The sequence below is a fragment of the Numida meleagris genome, chromosome 1, assembly GCF_002078875.1.
Source record: "Numida meleagris isolate 19003 breed g44 Domestic line chromosome 1, NumMel1.0, whole genome shotgun sequence".
Lineage (NCBI taxonomy): Eukaryota > Metazoa > Chordata > Aves > Galliformes > Numididae > Numida > Numida meleagris.
Window position 1 is genome coordinate 73,371,434 of NC_034409.1, and position 8,337 is coordinate 73,379,770.

The following is an 8,337-nucleotide window of genomic DNA, read 5'->3' on the forward strand; positions in this document are numbered from 1 at the left end:
GTTTTATTGTACAGCATATTCTGTTTTGTTTCTTCTATAAGTATCATGGTTTTCCATAGATATTCAGCTGTCAGAGCTGGGATGGCTGCTGGGAAGCTGAAATTTCTGATACAGCTGTGTGGAAACTACAGTTCCCAGCAGCTCCAGTTGTTCCCATGTGGTTTCCAGAAGGAAAGGAGGTGATGTAACCACGGCCTTACTTCTGGTTTTACCGCCATTTCTACATTTATACATTTCTCCTTTTATATCATATTATCTCATATTTCTTTACGATTTCTAGTAAATTAGTTTCTCTGTTATCTCAACTGAGCTGTAATCCCTTCTTTTCACTTAGCAGCCAGCTTCCTGGCGCAGTTTTCGATTTATGAACTCATGTTGACTATGCCTTAAAATAACTTTGTTATTTAAGTGCCTTTCAGCAGCACACAGGATAATACACTTCATGTCTTTTCCAGGCACTAATGTTAGACTAACAGCTTCATAATTCCCTGGGTCTTTTCTCATGGCCTTTTAGTAAACTGGAATAAGCAGAGTCCTGTTATAACATCACCTAACATTTTCCACTACTCTGTGACAAATATTGTCAAGCCCTGTGTGCTTCAAAACATCCAGCTGATGCAACTGGTTCCTTACAATTTTGATGTTCACAGATGGAAAGTCATTGTTCTCCAGTCATGGTTCTACAACTCAGAGGATGGGGTAGCCCACAGTCTATCATTAATATTAAACTGTGGCATAAAAATTTATTAAATGCCTCTGCTTTTTCCTTGTCCTTACTTTTAGCTGAACATCAACTATTAGTCCTGTGTTTTCACGGTAACATAATTTATAAAGCCTTTTTTGTTGTCTGACTCTACACTGGCCTGTGTCAAGTAAAGGTTTGGCTTTTCTAGTTTTCTCCCTTACAAATGTAATTTGTAATCTCCATGTGAGGCCTAACTTGCTTCCAGAGACCATTTACTTTCCTTTTCTGCCGAAGTTCCTAGAGTAGATGCCTGTTCAGAAAAGCTGGTCTTCTGCCCCACTTTCATGACTGAAAACACAATGGGATTGGATGCCCCTGCATATTTAAAAGGTGGTTCTTAAAAGGTGACTGGATGTAATGGAGCTCTAAACTGCATGAAAGAAGACTTCCAGGGGACACTGTGAAATGGTAGCACCATTGTCACAGCAGTGCCATACAAAAGGAGGCAACAGCCCAAAAACTCTAGCCACAAAAATTTACATTGGACTTCAGGAAGAATGCTTTCACAAGGAGATTAGTACTGCACTGGTCACTGAGGAAAAATGGTGGAAATTTCATTCCACTACTGTTTTCAAGTGTCAGCATAAAAAGGACCTGACATAGTGACAGCCCTCCTTCGAGTGGGATTGTTGCACTAGAGACCTCCAGAAGTCATGCTAAATAACTGTTCTTCATTTCCTTCAGTAAATGTGATATCAACCACTATCTTCAATGAAATATATTTTTAATGTAAGGAAAGACTTATAAAATTCCTCCTTAGCTTTCTCCTTACTAGATGAAAACACGTTTCTTCAATTTTCAATTTTAAGATAGATTTTCTCAAATTCTTGGTTGCTCTTAGTGACTTCAAGTTTATCTTTGAATTCCCCCAGGAGATCTACTACTTCTTGAGGTTTGATGTCCAAACTGGGTGCAGTCATACAAGCATCTCATCAGGTGAATAACTAATTCCCATGTTTTCTTTATAATCCAGATGACATTGAATTCTGGAATGATTTTGCCTTTTTTTTTTTTTTTTTTTTTTTTGGATGTCATGTTAGTGGTTTACGATCACTTTATAATCCTTTGCACTGTAGTTTGTATTCTTGCATTCCACTTGTCTTCACCATTTTGGAACTCCAGACTTTGTAAGTCATTTATTTTTCATTGTAAGACCATCAGTACACTTTGAACTGTGTTTTTTTTTACTTTGATGACTGTTCTTTTTTTCTAATGTTCATAATTGAAACTATCAAGTTCACTCTGTCATGCATGACATTACACACTTCGCTCACAAGAGAGAAATAGCAATGTATTTGGGTGCCTCCAAAACTCCAAAAATAATGCCTCCTATTTATTTCCAAGGAAACCACAACAGATGCAAAGAGCACAATAACACTACTTGATAGAGCACACTCTCAGCTACAACACATTATTTTTCAACATAGCCACCACTACTAGCTATATATTTTTGTCAGCCATGAACAAGAGCTCGTATACTATGTTCATAAAAATCTGCACCAGTGGTGATTCACAGCTGCTGTGATGTCATAATCGCTAGGAAAATGTTGCTCGTGCAGTCCATCTTTTATTGGCCTGAAAAGATGGAAGCCAGGAGTTGTCAAATCCAGATTATATGGTGGGTTTAGTAGGAGAGCCCAACCAAGATTGACAACATGCTCCAAGATCTTCAAACTAGTACGGGGCATGGTGTTATTGCGTTGCAAGAGAAAGGTTGTCTTCTCCTCTGGCCTGACTCTAGAAGCTCGAGCCTTCAGTTTAGTCAGCAGTTAGAGTTGATGGTTTGTCCAGGTTCCAGGAAATTCAGAAGGATCACCCCTTTCTCATCCAAAAAGACAGTGCACGTCACTTTACCCACTGAGGGCTGCATCTTGAATGTTTTCTTTGCTGGGGAATCTACATGTTGTCATATGTTACATGTCCACAAAATGGACTGCCATTTTGACTCAGGCTTATAGTTGTGGCATCATATCTCAACACTGTTAAAGATGTAATTCAGATAACTGCCACCTTCAGCCTCATATTGGTTCAATAGGTCATGACTAACTTGCATACGGTAAAGTTTCTGTTCCTGTGTGAGCATTCGTGGGACCCACCTGGTACAAGCTTTGCAATATTCTGTCATGCTTTTATGATTTTCCATTGGTGTTCCACATCATAACATCATACAGTGCCCTGGGAGTTAAAGCGTTAATGCTGCAGTTCTGTGGATTGTCAATATTTCCAGTCTCTTGGTTTCAGAAGAGAAGAATGAACTACAGCTCCTAGAAGACTTCATTTTCTCCATTTCCATTTTCCATTTTGAGGGAAAGATAAAATGGACCGGGAGTCAGGAGAATGCCTCTCTTTTTGCTCCCTGTCTGCTTTGCCTACAGCATTAGAGTAAGGACTTAGGTTTCAGAAAGTCTCTTTTTCTCATTTTATTTGATTTATTGGCTTCAATTCCAATAATATTGTATTATCTCACATTCCACCACAGTATTTAGTAAACTAAGTTTTTTCCCCTTTGCTCATTGCCACTGTTTTCCTCATCTAGGCCCATCACCCTCCCTTTTCCTCTCCCCCCCGTTGTCCCCTCCTTCCCAGGGTGTGGATCTGTGGGTCCCGGAACCAGGTCAAACCATGACATATTCCAGTGTTACCACCATTGTTTCAAAGGTATCGAAGCCGATATTCAGGTTGGTACAGAGTTCCCCTGTCGTAATCCATCAATTAGTGAGGATGAGCTGATTGAGATGCTCTTCACTTAGTGGTGTGACAGCTGTGCATGGCCATCTGGAACGTGACTTGTTTTTTACATCAGTGTCGCCACTGCTGAAACACCCAGTAACACTATTTGATTGAGAAAATTCTCAGGTACACAACACTATTTTTCATTATAGTCACCACCATCAGCTATGCATTTTTGCCAGCGATGAAGGAGAGCCTGCATGCTGTGCTAGCAAAAATCTGTATGGCCATCCAGAACATGGCCTGTCTTTCAATCTGCTGTTGCTATTCCTGAAATGCACCACCCACCATTTCACTGTGTTCACATCCACTGTTTGCTCTTCAAAAATGTTCATTAAGCATCAATGGATGTTATTAGGTGCTAATAGGTGCTCAATTCCATATCTTTGCTTCATATGCACTTCTGTGTCAGATGCCATTATGTCAGACTGCTCCTCTGCTGCCTCTTTCACATGGCAACAAAATTTAATGGAATAGTGGCAGGAAGGTTCAGCTTCTACTGCCATACCACCAACATATGCCTGTGACATCATGGGCCAACATAATAAAAGGAGGCATTACTTTCAGAGCAACATATGTATGTGAGTGGAATCTGTTCTTTTTGATGTAATGCTCACTAGTGTGAGATATATATATATATTTTTTTTTTACAGAAAAAAATGTAGAAAAAAGAATAAGGAACTACTGACAGCATCGTTTTATCCTGTCATCCAGAGAAAAATGTTCCATTTATTGTTCGCAGTTTTCAGATTTAACTATAAGAATGAAAATGGGTCAAGTCTGAAGTCTGTGTTTTAAGAGTTACAGAGAAAGAATTTGAGCACACCTTATGGTGGTCAGTACTATGTTTGACCACTACTCCTTTGACAATGCTAGTTTCTTCACAATTGAAATAGAACCTAACCTAAATCTAATTTTCATCTTCAGTGAAACTTATCTAGTTCTTTGGGCCGACAATGCTATTATACAATTTGTAAGGCTAGACATTGTGTTAAATAGTTTTGTACAAGTATTGCTAGCAGTAGTACTGCCGCTCTTTTGCTTCTCTTCTCCCTTGGTATAGCCTCTGGAACATAATTTCTTTTTCACAATAGACTATTTCCTTGCTATTTGTCTTGTATGCAACAGGCAGATGCATACATATGAACATTAAACTTCCTACTGAATTCTCATTATATTAGTTGATGTTTCATTCATTCTAATCAAACAGATTTTGTGAGACATGCCATTTTGCCTACTTTGGCTCACTAGTGTCATACACCACATTAAGTGTATATATACTCGGATGTGCATCTTGGACCCTTTTGCATATAAAATGTGGAACTGACTTAGTTCTCAGTATTTTATATAATTGAATCACCAAAAAAAAAAAAAACAACCTTGGGATTTCTTAATTGTTCTTGTAGTGCAAAATATTTTGCAGACTAATTTGCATGAGTTAATGCAAACCTGTTTACTTTCTCTTCATTATAAACTACATGTAGAGACTACCTGAGGGCAACTTGAAAATGTTAATGTTCATAAGATCCTCCATCAAAGTCAGATACCACTGAATTAAACTGAAGTAATTGCTGAGAGGGTCATTTGGCTCCAGAAATGGCATACAATGTTCATGCAATCAACAAAAACTTAGATTCTCACCAAGAAAAAAAAAAAAAGCAACATTTCCTTTTTTGCAGTTACTTCATTATGAGTTTCTGTCAAATCTTGTAGTCTATTATTTTTTCATTCCTTCTGTTCCTGTATTTTGTCCTGACTAGTGCCTGGATCTAGATTTACATATCTACATAGGTAGATTGTATACATCTTCTCAGTACTTCTGTGATGTTGCTCTTTAGTTTTTCAATAACGACCTTGTCCAAGGCTAAATGCATTTAGAAAGAGTAGCCAAAAATTTTCTTAATTAAAAAACTATTAATCTAGCATATCTTCAATATTCAGCTATCAGAGACCTTCTTCAACTTGCTCCTGAGCAGCCTGTAGCTATCTATAATCTTGCTCTTCCTGAATATAGTGACATTTGCTTTCTTCTGGTTCTCAGGAACCTTCCTTGGTTGAAATAATCTTTCCCCTTTAGGGCTGAACTTTAAAGTAAAAATTTCTTCTTACAATTATCTAATACATGTAGAATATTGATAAATTTTATTTCATTTTCTTCAAATTAAATGTTTGATCTGGTAAGGTTAATCAATTGTTGATCAAATATTCAGAATCATAGAATAATTTTGGTTGGAAAAGACCTCTAAGCTCATCAAGCCCAATCATTAACATAGGACTGGCAAATCTACCACTAAACCACATCCCTATGCACCACATCTACACATCTTTTAAATATCTCCAGGGATGGTGATTCAGCTACTTCCCTGAGCAGCCTGTTCCATTGCTTCATAAACTTTTTAGTGAATAAGTTTTTCCTACTATCCAGCCTACACCTTAACTTGTGCAGATTGAGTCCATTTCCTCTTGTCCTATCAATCTTTGCTTGGGAGAAGAGACCAACCCCCCATCTCTCTACAGCCTCCACTTATGTAGTTCTAATGGGAGTTCTAGAGAGCTCCCCCTGAGCTCTCCCCAGAGCTTCCTTTTCTTTAGGATAAATAATCTCAGTTACTTCAGCCGCTCTTTATAAATCTTGTTCTCTAGACCCTTCATCATCTTCACTGCCCCTCTTTGGCTCCAGCACCTCAATGATTTTCCTGTAGTGAGGGGCCCAAAACTGAATATAATATTTGAGGTGCAGCTTCACCATAACTGAGTTCAGGGTGATGATCGCTTCCCTAGTCCTGTTGGCCATATTATTTCTGATAAATATACTGTCTGCAGAGCACATGCAAATACCACTAATATGAACAACACAGTCAACTGCAAACATGTTACACTATGGAATAACTCTACAGAGATTCCTAGGTTTCCTGGGAATAACAGAGAGTGCAAAGCTTAACAGTCATCCTTTATGATGAGGGAGGAAGATGCTTAGCCTGTCAGCTGGTCCCAGAAGTCAGTGGTGTCCTCCTAACTTGTCTTTGTTGTCTTCTCTCTTAAGCCATTTCTATACTATTTTCTTACTTTCAAGAGGAGCTTGAGTGACTGTAATCATACCTATCTTCGTTCTAATCCACCCCATGACTACAATCACTCAAGCTTCTCAATACTCTGAAAAGGAACCAGGGAGATCACGTGGTATCTTGTTTAGAGAATTAGAGCTCAAGGTTTCCTTGAGCTGCTCACTATTATGGGGCAAGATAATTGGCATAGCATCTAGCAGTACAGTGTAATCAGCTTTGAAAAAGGCCTTAAGTGTAACAGCTAGACAAAAGGAGGAGACTGGTGGCAGGGGGGAGCAAACCACCACAGTAGACATAGCCTTTCCTTCATCCACTAAGTGGGTCACCTCGTCATAGAAGGAGATTGGGTTAGTCAAGCAGGACCTGCTTCTCATAAGCCCATGCTGATTAGGCCTGATCACATTGACAGCATTCAAGATGATCTGCTCCATAATCTCCCTTGATTCTGAAGTCAGACCAACAGGCCTGTTGTTTCTTGGGTCCTCCTTTTGACCCTTCTTGTAGATGGGCTTTTTATTAGCTACCCTAGAGTCAACTGGCACCTCCTCAAATAGCCAGGACTACTTACAAATGATGGAAAGTGGCTTGATAAGCACTTCTGCTAGCTCTCTCAGGTGGATCCTCTCCGGCCAGACTTGTGTGCATCTAAGTGGTGTAGCAGTGTCAACGGTTTATGGGTCAGTTCGGTCCAGTTCCATGACTAATGGGGCGGGGGACCCATGGACCCATGTCCCAGGAAAGGGGGAAGGGGGAAAAGGTAGGGAGATGGTCCTAAAAGCAAAACAGCTGTGGTGATCTGAGGAGGAAGATATATTTACTAAATAAGATATTAGAATGGAAGATAACACAATATAATACAATATAATTGGAATTGAAGCTAATAAATCAAATAAAATGAGAGAGAGTGTCCAAAAACTGAAGACCTTACTCTAATGCTGAAGGCGAGACATCTAGCCAGGAGGAGCAGAAAGGGAAGATGAAAGCACATCTTGTGATATGCAAACAGTTTTATCTTTCCCTCTGAATGGAAAACAGAAAGAGGACAATTCAAAGTCCTCTGGGGTATGTAGTTCTCTTCTGAGAGCCAGGTACCTGGAACTATCCACAATCCATGGAACTGGAGCATTAACTCTTTAATTCCCAGTGCACTACATGATGTTATGATGTGGAATACTGATAACCAAAAATCATAAAACCAGGACAAATGCTGAAGGTGAGACTGCTAGGGACACACACTGCAGACAAGCAGAAAGGAAAAAGGGACATCTCATGACTTGTGACCAGTTTTATCTTTCCCTCTGAATGGAAACAGAACATCTTCTGGAATACGTAGTTCTGAGAACCAGGTACCCAGTACTATCAACAGTCCATGGAACTGGAGCATTAACTCTTTAACTCCCAGTCCTCTACATGATGTTATGAAGTAGAATACCAATAAAAAAAAAATCAAAAAACCATGACAAGCATGTAGCTAACTATTTCCTTTTAGATTATGAGGGCTTCTTTCTACTCCCTGTCCCTACCTTCCAACTCAATGGGCTGGTCTTACTAATAAAGAGTGAGGCAAAGAAGGCATCAAGTACCTCAACCTTTTCCTCATTCTTTGTCACTATGTTTCCCCTCACATTCAATCAAGGATAGAGATTCTTCTTAGTCCTCCTTTTTAGCTCATGTATTTATAGAAGCATTTTTGGTTGTCATTACTGGCAGCAGCCATACTAAGCTCCAGTTGGGCTTTGGCCCTTCTAATTTACTCCCTGCAAAGCCTCACAACATCTTTGTAGTCCTCCTGAGTGG